This window comes from Hypanus sabinus, unplaced genomic scaffold, assembly GCF_030144855.1.
Source record: "Hypanus sabinus isolate sHypSab1 unplaced genomic scaffold, sHypSab1.hap1 scaffold_62, whole genome shotgun sequence".
Taxonomy (NCBI): Eukaryota; Metazoa; Chordata; class Chondrichthyes; order Myliobatiformes; family Dasyatidae; genus Hypanus; species Hypanus sabinus.
Genome location: NW_026781476.1, coordinates 243,499 through 259,273, shown reverse-complemented (window position 1 = coordinate 259,273; position 15,775 = coordinate 243,499). Strand labels below are relative to the sequence as shown.

General features: G+C 43.6%; 1 protein-coding gene across 1 annotated transcript in view; it reads right to left on the bottom strand.

The window, feature by feature from the left end:
- LOC132389628 (NACHT, LRR and PYD domains-containing protein 3-like) overlaps positions 1–15,458 on the bottom strand; it is a 65,706-nt gene extending 50,248 nt beyond the window's left edge. Inside the window, exon 1 of the mRNA XM_059962139.1 lies at positions 15,444–15,458. The gene's annotated coding sequence lies outside the window, so the exon portion shown is untranslated. The remainder of the gene's footprint in view (positions 1–15,443) is intronic.
- Positions 15,459–15,775: the final 317 nt, after the last annotated feature.

Genomic DNA, 15,775 nt, shown 5'->3' with positions numbered 1-15,775 from the left:
CTGGGAGATTGCTTGTGTCTTCCCTTGTGAAGACAGATCTAAAGTACTCATTAATTTTTTCTGCCATTTCTCTGCTTCCCATAACAATTTCACCCAATTCATTCTTCAAGGGCCCAACATTGTTCTTAACTATCTTCTTTCTCCTCACATACCTAAAAATGCTTTTGCTATCTTCCTTTATATTTCTGGCTAGCTTGCGTTCGTATCTCATGTTTTCCCCCCGTATTGCCTTTTTAGTTAAGTTCTGTTGTTTCTTAAAAAAATCCCAATCCTCTGTCTTCCCACTCAACTTAGCTCTATCATACTTCTTTTTTTTAATGCTATGCAGTCTCTGACTTCCGTTGTCAACCACTGTGGCCCCTTTCCCCCCTTTGAATCCTTCCTTCTCCGGGGGATGAACTGATTTTGCACCTTGTGCATTATTCCCAAGAATACCTGCCATTGCTCTTCCACTGTCTTTTCTGCTAGGATATATGTCCATTTAACTTTGGCCAGCTCCTCCCTCGTGGCTCCATAGTCTCCTTTGATCAACTGCAACACTGACACCTCTCAAATTGCAGATAAAAACTTATCATGTCATGGTCACTACCTCCTGAGGGCTCATTTATTTTAAGATCGTTTATTAAATCCTATTCATTACATAACACTAAATCCAGAATAGCCTCGTGCCTGGTCTGCTCTCGTACAAGCTGTTCCAAGAATGCATCCCTTAGGCACTCTACAAACTCCCTATCCTGTGGTCCAGCACCAACCTGATTCTCCCAGTTCACCTGCATGTTGAAATCCCCCATAACTACTGCGACATTACCTTTGCCGCATGCCAATGTTAACTCCATATTCAACTTGCACCCAATATCCATGCTACTGTTTGGGGGCCTGTAGACAACACCCATAAGGGTCTTCTTGCCCTTACTGTTCCTCAGTTCAATCCGCACACACTCTACTTCTCCTGATCCTATGTCCCCCCTTGCAAAGGACTGAATCTCAGTCCTCACCAACAGGGCCACCCCACCCCCTCTGCCCACATTTCTGTCCCGACGATAGCACGTATACCCTTGTACATTCATTTCCCAGGTTTGATCCCCCTGCAGCCATGTCTCCGTTATCCCAACAACATCATAGTTACCCATTTGCACCTGAGCTTCAAGCTCATCCGCCTGATTTCTGACACCGTGCATTCAGATATAGAATTTTCCGTCCATTTCTCCTCTCTCTGTTTAAATCGCTCCCTATTGTGCTTAACCCAGCTCCCCGAACTCCCATCGGACTATACGCCCCTTGAATTTTTTTGTCCTTCGTAAATTTACCTATTCTTTCTGCACATTTAACTCCATGTCCCGTCAGACCATCCCTCTGTACATGTGTCCTCCTTACCACTTGTTCCGCATCGCCTTTCTCTACTACACACTTAACTATACACTACTACACACTTAATTACCTCCATCATGGCTAAACGATTAGAGGAGTTTCTAACCATACTGATAGGTAACGATCTGACAGGTTTTATACGACAACGCGAAACACAAGACAAAATACGAAGGACACTACACCTTTTTGATCATATACAAAAAAATAAATCGAAGCAATAGTGATAAGAGTGGACGCTGAAACGGCTTTTGATTCGGTTAATTGGAATTTTCTTTCCAGAGTTTTACATAGATTTGGTTTCCAAGACAAATTATTAAAACTATACAGACACTATATGATAACCCTACTGCTAGGGATTAAAATGAATGGATATTTATCAAATAGTCTTATCCTAGAAAGGGGCAGAAGACAGGGTCGTGTATGGTCAGCACTACTCTTTGCATTATATCTGGACCCATTAGCTCAGGGGTGTCAAACTCATTTTAGGTCACGGGCCGGATTGGGCAAAATGCAGCTTCATGCGGGCCGGATCAGTCGGGCGCGGGCGAACGCAGTTTTCATTGCCTCCGTTTTTTCAGCCTGTTCTCATGTGTCTCAGTCTCTGCTATAACTACAAAGTGTTTCACTTCACAAATTCCGTTTCTTATGAGAAAGGCTGCTGAGCAGGCATTAGTTTTTATGATTGGTATCAACTTACAATCATAGGCTTCATATCGCCGGGCCATTAATAATTAAAATAATAGATCTATCTAAAATGATCTCGCGGGCCGGATATCATTGTACTCCGGGCCGGATATGGCCCGCGGTCCTTGAGTTTGACACCTATGCATTAGCTCAATACATCAGACAAAATGAAGATATCAGGGGAATTACTATTAAAGGGACAGAGCATAAATTGTCCTGTTACACGAATGACATTTTGATCTATCTAGGGCAATCAACATATCCTTTATCTATTTTGATGCAATCCTTTGAACAGTATGATCAATTATCAGGATACAAGATCAACATGGATAAAACCCAGTTACTTTCATCTTACTATAGCCCACCAAGAGAAATTGAAAGTTGATACCCCTGGGCATGGCGCACAGAGTCTTTCAAATATTTGGGCATCATTATGGCAAAAGATTTGGCAAAATTATCAGAATATAATTATCAGCCTTTATAAAAAAAATAAAGAAAACATGGCAAGATGGAACCTGATTCCTTTTTTCAGTCTCAGTTCAAGGATTGAGTCTATTAAGGTGAATATACTGCCCAGACAGTTATATCTATTTCAGACCCTACCAATAGAGATTAATCAAAATCAAATCAATGAGTGGAACAAGATGCTATCAAGGTATATTTGGCAAGGTAAAAGGCCTAGAGTTTGTCTCAAAACTTTGCAATTAGCAAAGGAAAAGTGGGGATGGGGTCTACCTTCTCTTATAAATTATTATTTTACAGCACAGTTAAGAGTAGTGATATGTTGGTGCAACCGATCATATGATGCTCAAAGGAAAAACATTAAGGAGCGGGTACTTCACATCCCATACAAGCAATTTTGGCTGATAACAAACTTCAAAGGTACATAAATACTATTGAAAACCCATTGGTGAAACTGATTCTTAAAGTATAAAAACCTATTATAAAAGAATATAATCCACAGGGAAATATTGCAATTCTGAAATGGTGTGCATTTGACTCGGATTTTACACCAAATAAATTGGATGCGAGATTTAAGGACTGGACAGCTAAAGGAATAACAGTTCTTTGCCATATAATGAAAGAAGGAACACTGTTCAGTTTTGAAATGCTTAAAGAGAAACACTCATTTGAAAAACAAGATTTTTCTCGGCATTTACAGATGCGACAATATGTTAATAAGATGCCTAAAAATGTAACCAAGGCAAGTGCATGCTTGATAGAGCTCTTTAGAAAAATATATAATTCAGATAATGGTAGTAGAATCATTTCAAGCATGTATAAAAGGTTGTCAAATCTTAAAACACATTCGACTTCATAGATTAAAACAAAATGGGCGAAGGAAGGAGGGATAATTATATCTGAGGAAGAATGGAAAACAATATGGAGATATCAAAGGAAATGTACCAGTTCACAGACATGGAGGGAGTTTGAATGGAGAAACTTGATAAGATATTTTATTACACCCTCTCAGAAATCCCATTATGATAGTAACTCTGTTTGCTGGAGAAATTGTGGAAATCAAAATGCAAATTATTATCATATTTTTGGGACTGCCCTGTTATCAAAGACTATTGGAGGGGGATACACAATGCACTACAAGACATCTTTAAATTTGAAATACCCTTAGAGAGTAAAACCATATATTTTGGATATATACCTCAAGAATGATTGAAAAGTTAAATATTTAATGAATATTCTGTTGGTGGCTGGTAAAAAAGACTAGGAAATGGTTATCACAGGAGAGCCAAACTTTAAATGCCTGAATGGAAATTACAATGGACAGTTACAAACAGACACACAGACAAACAGACATACTTTATTGATCCCGAGGGAAATTGGGTTTCATTACAAAATGGAGGAAATAACAGCATCTGTTAATCATAAACTGGAACAACTTGATTCATACTGATAAAAATGATTTAACTACATAATGCCTTATAGGTCTGATTTTATTCGCACAATCAATGAATATGTTGTAAATGATCACTCCCTACTTGTACATAGTTATTTCCTTTTGCTTGTTTTTATTTCTTTCCACTCTTTTCTATAAGTGTATATCTCAGATAAATACTACGTGGAGATTTGCGACATATATGATATATATGTACATTGTCCGAAGTACATCTTATGAAAATGTTTGTTTGATGATGAACTTCAATAAAAATAAATTACAAAAAAAAAATTACAGAAATTACTATTTACGAGCTACAGAAGGAGCAAAGGACTTGGCCGAACTTTAAACAAAAAGAAAACTAAAGTAATGGTAATATCAAACAAAACTGATACTCCAAACTGTAGGATAGTATTGGGAAACGAAATCCTGAAACAAGTTCACAACTTCAAGTACCTTGGATCATGGGTAACATCCCATGGCAAATGCGAAACAGACAGAAAAGCAAGAATAGTAACGGCAAGAACAACATTTACAGAAATGAGAATCATCCTGACGAACAAGAAAATAGCGATTAACATCCGCCTTACAACTCTCAGCTGCAACATTCTCCCCATGTTGAAGTCTGGCTGCGAGTCATGGACCGTCTCAAATGCAATGGGAAAAAGAATCAATGCAGCAGAGACGTGCTTTCTCAGAAAAAATCTATGCATATCCTTTATGGACAGGATCACCAACGAATAAATTCTACCGAGAACGAAAACAAAGCGTACATTACTTTAAAAAAAATCAGAAAACAACAATCAAAATTCTTTGAACACATCATTTGAAGGGAGACATTAGAACATTTAGATACAACTGGAAATCTGGAAGGAATAAGAAGCAGAGGCAGGCAGAGAGTGAAAGCGATAGATGGATTAACATCATGGTTAGAAACAGGGGAGGCAACAACTACAATTCAGAGGATCAGGGACCGTGATGGATGGAGAGACACGATCGTCCACGCCGAACGGCAAGGCACCTGAATGAATGACTAACCATCACAAAATGAGCACCTATGCACGTCCATTATCAGTTTAAACCATTCCAGGGTGAAAGTAATTTAAAAATAAACTGGAATTATTCAAAACGGTCAACATGTAAGGAACAGCTGTGGGGAGAGGACCAAAGTAACAATTCAGGTTCACAAACTTTCGTTAGAATGTCTTCACACATTTTCCGCTTTTAGTGCAGATCTCCAGCGTCCTGACTTTATCAAATCCAAACGTAACACATACGAACTACTGAAAGATCGTAGCGGGCCATGTCAACCCCGAAACTTCTACTGTTAACTCTTCTCCATAGATTCTGCCTAGCCTGAGTTCCTCCATCATTTTGTGTGTGTTAACTTGAGTTTCTGTTTGATTTCCTCTGCCTGACCGACAGATAACAGTGAGGGGAAATTTCCAAAGACGGTTTGAAAACTGGACGATGTCTATTTCTACTGGTGTAAACACGGAACAGCCCATTGAATATCAGCATTTGGAATAGGAGCTTATTCTCTCAGTATAGCAGTCTTTGCTTCCAAAGGAAATGCAGAACCAGAAATCTGAGCCCAGCAGAGAAATACTCGTTCAACACCTAAAGAACCGTGATGGTCCTTGGGTCAACTTTTTCTGGGTCGAAAACTGTGATATCAGGAACCATTTCTGCGATAAAATGGGAGCGGGGAACAGGATCATGTAATCGATGGAGGGTCTTCCACTTGAACCGGTGACTTTGCTCCTTACCCTACAAACACTGCATACCCACCACTGAATTTTCCAAATTATTTCATACTTACACCAGCTACATTTTTAAATTATTCCCCGATCCCTTCACTTCACCACCGGGTCAGATTCAAATCCCGGTCCGACACATAATTCAGACCCAAAGTGAAATGTGCAGGTTTCATTTAAATCATTTCTTTGAGTGCAAACACTAATTTCTATTCATATTCCTCTGGCCTCAGTGGACAGGAGCACTGAAACATCAAGTGAGACACAGCAGGAGGAGGCCATTCAGCCCCTCTAAACATTAACAAATGGCGGCTGCTCCCCCATGTCAGCCACATTTTTCTGCCCAATCCTAATTTCCTAGACTCCTTCAGTCTCCACAGCCCTCTGTGGTGGGGATTTACAGACATTCATCTCCCTCGGAGTGGAGACATTTCCCCTCATCTCAGTCCCGGACAGTCCACCCCCTTTTTCAGAGACTGGGATCCCTGGTTCAACCAGTAATGATGTTGAGCGTTTCAATGTGTTCACCTCTCAGTCCTCGATTCTTTAAATGAAAGGGATATCATATTTGATCTTTCTTTATATATGACCCCACCACACCAGGGATCAGTCTGGTGAATCTTCATTGCACTGCCTATAACAAATACTTTCTAATCACTTTGTTAATCCTCTATGGAATTAATTTCCATCTTCTGCAGCTCCATGTTGCCACAATCACTCACCTCCCACCCCTGTCACTGTTTCCACCTTCCCACTTCCCCCCTCACCTGGATCCACCTCTCACTCCCCAGCTCTTGCCCCATCCCCACCCCTCACCTCTTTTCTCTGACTATTTCCCGTCTACTCTCAGTCCAGAGGGAGGGTCTCGGCCCGAAATGTTGACGGTCCATTTCCCTCCACCGATGCTGCCCGACCCACTGAGTTCCTCCGGCAGTTTGTTCTTTGGTTTGTATAACCCGTGTTAGTATGGGGAGCAGGATTTTACACCATATTGCAGGTGCAATCTCAACGAAACACAAAAAATTGTTAAAGTAATTTTCAGTCTTATACCAATGAGTTTTACAATCAATACAATGTAAATTTGACTTCCTTCCCCACCCACTGCACCTCAGTCCCTCACCATTTAAACACATCCAGTGTTTCTGTTTCTCCTACAGAAGTGGGTGATCTCACATTTCCCACATTGGACTCCAGCTGACCTGTTGTTCCCACTCCCTCCTTCTGCCTCCATTACTCTGAAATGTCTCGACAGCAGAAACAGAACATAGAACAGTACAGCACAGGAACAGGCCCTTCAACCCACAGTGCTGTGCTCAAAAAATTAAATATGTTATCAGAATGTTAACCAATCAAATCCCTTCTGCATAAAATGTCCATATTCTTCTATTTTCCTCACATCGGCATGCCTATCGAAATGTGTCTGGAAAGTACCCAATGTGTCTGATCTGCCACCACCCCAGGCAGCACATTCCAACGACCCACCTCTCTCTCTGTAAGACACACTTGCCCCTCATATCTCCTTTAAAATTTCCCCTCTCACCTTTAGTACATGGCATCTAGTGTTAGACATTTCTACCATTGTAAAACATACATTTTCTGTCTACTCTACCTATGTCTCTCGTAATCTTACAAACGTCTATTCAGTCTCACCCTAGCCTGCAGGGCTGCAGAGAAAGCAACCCGAGTTGTCCAATCTCTCGTTATAGCTCATGCCCTCTAATCCAGGCAGTATCCTGGTAAACTTTCTGCGCCCTCTCCAAAGCCCCGACATCTTTCCTGGAATGAGGCAACCAGAACTGTATGAAATACTCCAGATGTGGTCTAACCAGAGTTTTTAAAAGCTGCAACACAACTTCCTGACTTTTCAACTCAATGCCTCGAATAATAAAGTTAAGCATACTGTTTGCCTTCATAACCACCCTATCAATATCCCTGTCCTCATTGACACTGCTAAGGGTCTTGCATTTACATTCCACCTACTGAGCTGCCAAAATGATCATCACTAATCAAATCTCAATGAGATTTCTCAGGACCTGTTGAATTTATTGCCAAGTGAGCAAGTACGGAAAGGTACAGGTACAGAGAAACACTGACTTGTGGCAGCATCAAACACAAGTACATTCAGATGAGACATGAAACACGAAGTTTACAACCCTCTGTCAGTAGCAATATAAAATGTCAGCTTTATGTCAATAATGATTGTGTTGCCTTTATGGCAGTTATTTAGTTTATAATATTTTCACTTAGTAATTCGTTTGTTAGCATTCTAGTTAAAGTTAGGATTGTTTTAAGTTGTCTGTGAGATAGCGCGGCGTGCGATGACGTCACATCCGGTTTCGCCGCGTCCTGTGGGAAAATACCGGTTTGGAGAAACGGGAAGGTGGGGGTCGAGACATGTGCGTGCGCAAGCAGCAGCAACGTTTTCTCTCTTCGCACCAGAAACATTGTGAAAGCAACGCTGTGAGTTATGAGATAATCGATATGTTGAATTAAAATATTAACGCCGATCCTGTTAAAAGTAACGACGGTCGATAATGTTTATGTTTTCGTTAGTTAAAGAGTTGCGGATAGTTTGCGTTGAAGTGTATTTAAAGCAGTCAGTGGCGTAGGTAGATTCTGACTGTATGCTGCACTTTAATGTAATGTAGTTGTTGTAGTTTTACCTTGCAAGTACTTATGATGTAAATGTAATATTATGAAAGAAACAACTACTGTACAAATCTTGTATTGTTTTATCAACAGTTTTCACCATACGTTAATGTGGAAGAGTGAACAGTAAACGGTTAAACTTACTGGGATCCTGTCGTCATTGATAAAGGTTTAACTTGCTGTTTAGCTCAGCGTTATCTTAACACGCCGAGCGAGAACACTACAGTGAAAAGCGGCATCATCAGGTGTTTCAAGTGCTGCAATGACATCTCGATCCAGCGTCAAGTCGTTGTCACCCAGCGAGGGGGGCAGTAGGACATCATCAAGTAAGGCCGCCCATGCAAGAGCTAATGCAGAAGCCGCCAGGGTGCGACTGCGCTACGCCAAACAAGAAGCAGAATTGAAAATGGAAGCGGCTGCCAGAGAAGCCGAAAACCAGAAGGAAAAGGCTGCCAGAGAAATGGAAAAGGCTACCAGAGAAGCCCAAAACCAGTTGGAAAGGGCAAGGATAGCGGCAGAGTTAGAAATGCTGACGCTGGAATGAGAAGAAGAAGCTGCCAGGGTGGAAGCAGGGTTCATAGAAGATGCTGAAGAAATGCAAGGTCTGGTTGACGTAAAATCTACTTCAGAAAAGACCAGATTGGAACGCACAAGCGACTATGTCCAATCTCAAACAGACCGGAAGGTTCGTTCTTCCACTCCATACTTATTTGATAAAGCCCCACGTCATGAGCAATCTCAGAGAGACCCAATTGCATCACATTCATCCGAGGAAGTCAACTTACCCTTGCAACTCCGTGATGAAGTCAAGAATGAAAGGGCTGATGACAAATACTTCTCGACACCAAACCTACAAGATCTGGCGAGAAGAGAGGCAAAGGCTGAATTCAGAACAGAAAAGTCCATAACAGAGGTACGCCCTCAGTCATATACCCACCGACATAATTCCCCAGGCCGCATGCCACTTGCAATTGAACCCCTGGCACAGTATTTAGCACGACGAGATCTCGTCTCCTCAGGACTGTACCAGTTCGACGATAAACCTGAAAATTACCGTGCATGGACTCCACATTCACCAACGCTATCGACGGAGTCCAGCTCAGAGCAACTCAAGAGTTGGATCTTATGGCGAAATGGCTGGGAAAAGATTCATGCGAACAAGTGAGACGCATACCTTCAGTGTACATCAACAACCCCAAGCAAGCCTTAAGCAAAGCATGGGAGAGACTTCGGGAGAGCTATGCGGCCCCCGAAATTATTGAAGCGGCGCTATACCGACGTCTGGAAAACTTTCCTAAGGTGTCAGCCAAAGATCACATTAATTTAAGGGAGCTCAGAGATTTACTCATGGAGATCCAAGGAGCCAAAGAAGATGGCTACTCAACTGGTCTAGTATACCTAGCTGCTCCATCCGGGATTAGACAAATCATGGACAAACTTCCATTTGGGCTGCAGGACAGGTGGGTGTCTGTTGCCTCAGAGTACAAAGAAGATCACAATGGTCGATTTCCTCCCTTTGAGGATTTCACTAGTTTTGTGTGCAGGGAGGTGAAGAAGCGAAATGACCCCAGCCTCATGGGTCAAGGAAGCAGTACAGCTTACACCAAGCCAGATAAATCCTCTTCGAATAATTTCAACATTAATAAACCCGTCTTGGTGCTTAAGGCTGAAGTCTTTACAACTAACCATGACCCGAGTAAGAATTGCCTATTGCATAACAAACCCCACCCCCTCAGAAAATGCAGAACGTTTAGGGAAAAACCCCTTGAAGTCATGATGACCCTTCTCAAGGAGAAAAGGATATGTTTTAAATGCTGTTCCTCTACCTTGCTAGAGAGTGTACGATCGCCGTGAAGTGTCCGGAATGTGATAGCACTAATCACGATGGGGCCATGCATCCCGGCCCGTTACCGCAAACCAACAACTCTCCTTCACCCCCACAACAGGACGGCCGGAGGGAGAGGCTCACTCCAGGACAACTGTCGTCAGCTCGAGCTGTACAGAAGTTTGCGGTCAAGCTCAGTCAAAGCGTTCTTGTTCAAAGATCTGCCTCACTGAGGTGTACCCTAAAGGAGCCAAAGACAAGGCCATCAAAACCTATGTAATTTTGGATGATCAGAGCAATCGCTCACTAGTCAGTCCAGAGTTCTTTGATTTGTTCAACATTGAGTGTGAGCAGTTCCCATTCTACCTTAGAACTTGCTTAGGCAACGTGGAAACTCATGGAAGGAAGGCAGAAGGCCTCCAGCTCGAGTCCCTGGATGGTAAAGTCGTCATCTGTCTCCCTCCACTCTTAGAGTGCAATGAAATTTTGAATAACCGCAACGAGATCCCAACGCCAAGTGCGGTGCTACACCAGCCACATCTCCACCACATCGCCAAGCACATCCCAGAACTGGATCCAACAGCAGAAATACTCCTGCTATTAGGAAGAGATGTTATCCGGGTGCACAAGATTAGGCAGCAAGTCAATGGACCACACGACGCCCCCTTTGCGCAACGCCTGGATCTGGGCTGCGTGGTGATAGGAGAGGTGTGCCCTGGCAATGTACACAAACCGACGGTTAGCACACTCAAAACCAATGTGCTAGAGAGTGGCAGCCATTCAATTTTTCAACCCCGCACAAATGTCACGTGTATTAAGGAAGCACGACAAGGCTTTAACAAAAGTAAAGTAACTGACAAGACGCTGGGTCAGTCAGTCTTCGCTCAAACCGAGCATGATAATAAACTTACTCAATCAGCTCAAGATGCCATTTTCTTAAAAAACAAAGGACACCAAGGTCTTCAGAGATGAAGCAAATAATTGGGTCGCCCCACTACCTTTCAGAGAACCACGCCAGTGCTTGCCAAACAACAAAGAGCAGGCAGTCAAGCGGTTCACATCCTTGCAGAAAACCCTGAAAAGGAAACCTGAGATGCAGCAATGCATCCCATTGCCCCACGAGGTACTGTGCACACTAATGGCAGAGGACACAGCCATTATAAATGCACGACCACTTCTATCGTTGTCTTCCGAGCCGGAAAACCCCTTCATACTCTCGCCCTCAATGCTCCTTACGCAGGGGGCAGGAGCTCCCCCTCCACTAGGTGACTTCTCCGATAAGGATTTGTACTTAAAGCAATGGAGACAGGTCCAGGCTCTGGCCAATGGGTTCTGGTCTCGCTTCATTCCCTCGCAGGGACGGACGTGTCAGGAAGGTTGAGTTGAAAACTACCGACCAAGGTGATGTGAAAATTTACCAAAGGCCTGTTCCAGAAGTCATTCTACTTCTGCCTAAGGACTGATTAGAGACTAAAGTTTTGTATTATATTCATTGTGACCTTACGAAGGTCAAGCGCGGAGTGTGTTGCCTTTATGGCAGTTATTTAATTTATAATATTTTCGCTTAGTAATTCGTTTGTTAGCATTCTAGTTAAAGTTAGGATTGTATAAAGTTGTTTGTGAGATATCGCGGCATGCGATGACGTCACATCCGGTTTCGCCGTGTCCTGTGGGAAAATACCGGTTTGGAGAAACGGGAAGGTGGGGGTCGAGACATGTGCGTGCGCAAGCAGCAGCAACGTTTTCTCTCTTCGCACCAGAAACATTGTGAAAGCAACGCTGTGAGTTATGAGATAATCGATATGTTGAATTAAAATATTAACGCCGATCCTGTTAAAAGTAACGACGGTCGATACTGTTTATGTTTTCGTTAGTTTAAGAATTGCGGATAGTTTGCGTTGAAGTGTATTTAAAGCAGGCAATGGCGTAGGTAGATTCTGACTGTATGCTGCACTTTAATGTAATGTAGTTGTTGTAGTTTAACCTTGCAAGTATTTATGATGTAAATGTAATATTAAGAAGGAAACAACTGCTGTACAAATCTTGTATTGTTTTATCAACAGTTCTCACCATACGTTAATGTGGAAGAGTGAATAGTAAACGGTTAATCTTACTGGGATCCTGTCATCATTGACAAAGGTTTAACTCGCTGTTTAGCTCAGCGTTATCTTAACACGCCGAGCGAGAACACTACATATTCATTTTGTGTCAATAACAGACTTGGAAATGTTGAATTTAGTCCCTCAGCTAAACTGTTCACAATTTGGGAACAACTGGGCTCCAAGCACAGGTCCCTGCAACACCCAATGGATATCCTGCAGAATCTGGTTATTCTTTCTCTTTAAACCCAGGAACAGGAGAAGGCCCCTCTAGCTTGCCCTGTCATTCAATAAGTCTCCGTGCCGGTCCATCCTTGCCCCCAACAACAATCCTCTCCCCGAATTCTCCGGACTATTGGCCCCACTTGCTGGTCAACAGTCTGCCGGTGTTTGAACCCTAATGTGGTGAATCTCCTGATCGCCACCACCATGGGCTCAGATATTTCCACAGATAAGCCCCTCCTGTCCGCACCGGGACAAACATCCTGTCCGCTCCCTCTCACACCATCTACAGAAAATCTTTTCTATAAAATTCCCCCTCTCCCTCTCTCCTCATCTGGAATCCCTCCCTCCCTAGGGAGCCAGCATCAGGCCGATGGGCCGAGCTGTCCCCTCCTAACTCTCGGTGATACATCAGACTCCGGCTGCAGGAGACGCTTCACAAACGCCCCAACTTCCCTCGGAAGGAAATGGAAATAAACCAAAAAGCGGACATTTACTTTGATGTTTGTTCCCCTTTGACGGGGAATTCGGAGCGGGATGGGAAGCTGCACAGCGAGGATAACGCCCTCTTGGTTGGTCCGCCTACGCTATTGGGTATAGTCAGTGATTGACATCTCTTCGCATCAATGGGAATAACGCGCCTTGTAAATACTCTGTTGAGAGCGCCGGTGTATGTGGGGTGACGTGATTAATATTTTTAACCCATTAACCCATCTCAGCGCGAGCCGGGCAGCGCACGTATGACGTGAAATATCGCACACATGACGTCAGATCTGGTGTGGGCGTGTGGGCACTTGTGCTGCAAAGTACCTGCATGGACGTTTAATTTGATTTCCGAGGGAAAACAAAATCAATCATGCGATTCGCCCTGTTGTGCAGTATTCCTGATGGAGTAGGCAGTGCGCTGTTTGTCCCGAGTTGGGTCACAAAATCCTAATTTTTTTGCCGGGGACTTTCCAGGGTGATCCTGTTTCCTACAGATTTAAATGGCGCAATTTGTCATTGTTCAGTAGTTTGAAAAACTGCTGTTTTACTAACGTACACCAGAATTGCCAGACGGGTCTACAAACAGTGACCATTGTTCTGACAATGACAGTGACATTATTCTGACCTCTCCTTGTTGCAGACTTTAAATCCTGGTAAACTAAACACCCTGACAATGTGGACCGTAAGGATCCCTTTCTTTGAAAGCCAGGGGATCATTCAGACAGCCGGTCGCTGAGGGAAATTGTGTTTGCTGATTGTTAAAGTTTGCCGGAGTCGGATGGATGGAGTTGATGTGGAGGTCGGGAGTGTCACAGAGAAAGGACCGGACAGCCGAGCTCTCTCCGTTGTCCCTCCAGCTTCCTACGACTGGTAGCGATGTGGGGACCTCCGGCTACTGGGGGGGGGGGGGGTTCTGCTCCGCGGGATCTCTTCTTAATTTCCCAGGAATATACTGACAGTGTGAATGTAATTTCTATATCCATAAATGTATCACCATCCAGCAAATTGTTCCTTTCAACTCAACCCGCCCACTGCCCCACACGCGAGCTCTCGCTAATGGTTTCTAGCATTGGCAATGCATAAATTGCGACAAGAACTCAGCAGCCCTGGCAGCATCCGTGGAGGGAAATAAACAGTCCGATATATTGGGCCGGAACACTTAATCAGTACTGGAAAGGAAGGGGGAAGGGTCAGATGATTGATTGATTGATTAGGGAGGCGTGGGTTGTGGTTCTGGGAGTTCGGGTCTGTATGACCTCAGCTGCCTGTCCATCCATTCCTCACACAGGAGTGGACTTTTTGCTGAAATTAAATCCAATTTATAGGACAATTCATTCTCATTAGGGAATGAGCAAAGTCGCTTTAACCCTTTCTCCTGCAGGGAAAACGATAAAACCTATAAGCCGCTATAGGAGACATCACTTACATCTGATGTTGTAACTGGATGGCGTTCAGTGCGCTCCCGCTACCCACAGTTTGAATTCCCGGGTGAGGGGAAATGGATCTGGTCCAGTGTGCTTCACCTGCGCGGTCAGTTCGCTCTGAGATGAGGCATACATTGACATATTCCGGCAGCTAAATAACTTGCAGATCACTTGACGACAGTTGTCTGGCAGATGACGGGCGCGTAAGGTTTCCCAAATGGTCTCAGCGTGAGCCCGGGAGCGCGAGGGTAACGAGCTCTGCGAGAGCGCGCGTGTCGGGCAGTGGGCGGGGCTGTGAGCTGCTGCAGGAAATCCCCAAAGAGTCTGCAGCGAGATTAACAGGGAACGGGGACCGTGTCTCACGTCCGATACCGTGCTGTCTAGTTCACCGTTAGTCATAAATTCAATGCCCTCTCGCAGCTGGGGTGCATAAATAACGCACAAAGCTGGACGTAAATAATTAATGTTTGATTTCAGTTCAAATACATAAATAAAATCCTGTCTCACTTCGCATGCAGTCATTTATCAATTTACACTAATTAAGTTGTCTGTGCTTTTCAAGTCAAAAGATCAACACGCATAAATGGACCACACGGGCCCTCGGAACTGATGCAGATCATGAAATCATAGCTGATCAGATCTAAAATTTCATAATTATTCCCCCATGTCCATCCCTGTAACACTTCAAACCCACTGTTGATCAAGAATCCCGTGCTTAAACAGAATTACAGTCTTTGCTTCCACTGGCCAATGAGAGAAAGAGTTCAAATTGTTCACAATCAACACAGGAACAATCAATGTATTCGTCCGAAATAAGGAATTCTGAAAAGGGAACAGGTGTTTGCTGTACAGCTCCTGCACCCTTGCTTTGAAACAGGGGGCCGTTGTTCTAGAGCTGTTCCCACAAAAGCACCACAGCCAGAAGTGGCTTTAAAAAAACACAAATATCTCCTTGATCTCTGATCCAAAGCACAGACAATTGGTTGTCTGAAAATAAAGATCGGAAATAAATATCAGAAGCTGAATTATTCTCACCTTAATTCCGGAAGAATACTGTGTGTCGTTTCTTACAAATAGCCCCGCCCGCCGCTCCATAGGGATCTCTCGAAACCATGGCAACACACAATACTGGAGGAACTCAGCAGGTCAGGCAGCATCTGAGGATGGGTGTAAACAGTCGGCTTTTGGGACGAGTCCCATCATCAGGACTGGACTGGAATGGGGAAGAGGGCAGATGATTGACTGATTTGGAAGGTGCGGCTTGTTGTTCTGTGAGACTCGGTGCTCAGGGTCTGCGAGCAAGCGGCTGCCTGTCCGTCACATTCCACAGAACAGGGAGCGGCCGTTCTGCTGAATTCAAATCCAAA